This window comes from Heterodontus francisci, unplaced genomic scaffold (assembly GCF_036365525.1).
Source record: "Heterodontus francisci isolate sHetFra1 unplaced genomic scaffold, sHetFra1.hap1 HAP1_SCAFFOLD_146, whole genome shotgun sequence".
NCBI lineage: Eukaryota > Metazoa > Chordata > Chondrichthyes > Heterodontiformes > Heterodontidae > Heterodontus > Heterodontus francisci.
Window position 1 is genome coordinate 3,889,232 of NW_027140336.1, and position 2,660 is coordinate 3,891,891.

The window sequence follows — 2,660 nt, forward strand, 5'->3', positions numbered from 1 at the left end:
CTCTCTGTCCATTCTGCTATACCACCCATGTCCTGCTTCAGTCAATTACTATCATCCTGACTGTCTGTCCATTCTGCTAAACTATCCATGTCCTGTTTCAGTCTATTACTATCATCCTGACTCTCTGTCCATTCTGCTAAACTATCCATGTCCTGTTTCAGTCAATGACTATCATCCTGACTGTCTGTCCATTCTGCTATGCTATCAATGTCCTGTTTCAGTCAATTACTATCATCCTGACTGTCTGTCAATTCTGCTAAACTAACAATGTCCTGTTTCAGTCAATTACTATCATCCTGACTGTCTGTCCATTCTGCTGAACTATCCATGTCCTGTTTCAGTCAATTACTCTCATCCTGACTGTCTGTCCATTCTGCTAAATTATCCATGTCCAGTTTCAGTCAATTACTATCATCCTGACTGTCTGTCCATTCTGCTAAACTATCAATGTCCTGTTTCAGTCAATTACTATCATCCTGACTGTCTGTCCATTCTGCTAAACTATCAATGTCCCGTTTCAGTCAATTACTATCATCCTGACTGTCTGTCCATTCTGCTAAACTATCAATGTCCTGTTTCAGTCAATTACTATCATCCTGACTCTCTGTCCATTCTGCTAAACTATCCATGTCCTGTTTCAGTCAATTACTATATTCCTCACTGTCTGTCCATTCTGCTAAACTATCCATGTCCTGTTTCAGTCAATTACTATCATCCAGACTGTCTGTCCATTCTGCTAAACTATCCATGTCCTGTTTCAGTCAATTACTATCATCCTGACTGTCTGTCCATTCTGCTAAACTATCCAAGTCCTGTTTCAGTCATTTACTATCATCCTGACTGTCTGTCCATTCTGCTAAACTATCCATGTCCTATTTCAGACAATAACTATCATCCTGACTGTCTGTCCATTCTGCTAAACTATCCAAGTCCTGTTTCAGTCATTTACTATCATCCTGACTGTATGTCCATTCTGCTAAACTATCCATGTCCTATTTCAGACAATTACTATCATCCTGACTCTCTGTCCATTCTGCTAACCTATCAATGTCCTGTTTCAGTCAATTACTATCATCCTGACTGTCTGTCCATTCTGCTAAACTATCCAAGTCCTGTTTCAGTCATTTACTATCATCCTGACTGTCTGTCCATTCTGCTAAACTATCCATGTCCTATTTCAGACAATAACTATCATCCTGACTGTCTGTCTATTCTGCTAAACTATCCATGTCCTGTTTCAGTCATTTACTATCATCCTGACTGTCTATCCATTCTGCTAAACTATCAATGTCCTGTTTCAGTCAATTACTATCATCCTGACTGTCTGTCCATTCTGCTAAACTATCAATGTCCTGTTTCAGTCAATTACTAACATCCTGACTCTCTGTCCATTCTGCTAAACTATCAATGTCCTGTTTCAGTCAATTACTATCATCCTGACTGTCTGTCCATTCTGCTAAACTATCCATGTCCTGTTTCAGTCAATTACTATCATCCTGACTGACTGTCCATTCTGCTAAACTATCCATGTCCTGTTTCAGTCAATTGCTATCATCCTGACTGTCTGTCCATTCTGCTAAATTATCAATGTCCTGTTTCAGTCAATTACTATCATCCTGACTGTCTCTCCATTCTGCTAAACTATCCAAGTCCTGTTTCAGTCATTTACTATCATCCTGACTGTCTGTCCATTCTGCTAAATTATCAATATCCTGTTTCAGTCAATTACTATCATCCTGACTGTCTGTCCATTCTGCTAAACTAACAATGTCCTGTTTCAGTCAATTACTATCATCCTGACTGTCTTTCTTTTCTGCTAAACTATCCATGTCCTGTTTCAGTCAATTACTATCATCCTGACTGTCTGTCCATTCTGCTAAATTATCAATATCCTGTTTCAGTCAATTACTATCATCCTGACTGTTAGTCCAATCTGCTAAACTAACAATGTCCTGTTTCAGTCAATTACTATCATCCTGACTGTCTGTCCATTCTGCTAAACTATCCATTTCCTGTTTCAGTCAATTACTATCATCCTGACTGTCTGTCCATGCTGCTAAACTAACAATGTCCTGTTTCAGTCAATTACTATCATCCTGACTCTCTGTCCATACTGCTGAACTATCCATGTCCTGTTTCAGTCAATTACTATCATCCTGACAGTCTGTCCATTCTGCTAAATTATCCATGTCCTGTTTCAGTCAATTACTATCATCCTGACTGTCTGTCCATTCTGCTAAACTATCCATGTCCTGTTTCAGTCATTTACTATCATCCTGACTGTCTGTCCATTCTGCTAAACTATCCATGTTCTGTTTCAGTCAATTACTATCATCCTGACTGTCTGTCCATTCTGCTAAACTATCAATGTCCTGTTTCAGTCAATTACTATCATCCAGACTGTCTGTCCATTCTGCTATACTATCAATGTCCTGTTTCAGTCAATTACTATCATCCTGACTGTCTGTCCATTCTGCTAAACTATCAATGTCCTGTTTCAGTCAATTACTATCAACCTGACTGTCTATCCATTCTGCTGAACTATCCATGTCCTGTTTCAGTCAATTACTATCATCCTGACTGTCTGTCCATTCTGCTAAACCATCAATGTCCTGTTTCAGTCAATTACTATCATCCAGACTGTCTGTCCATTCTGCTAT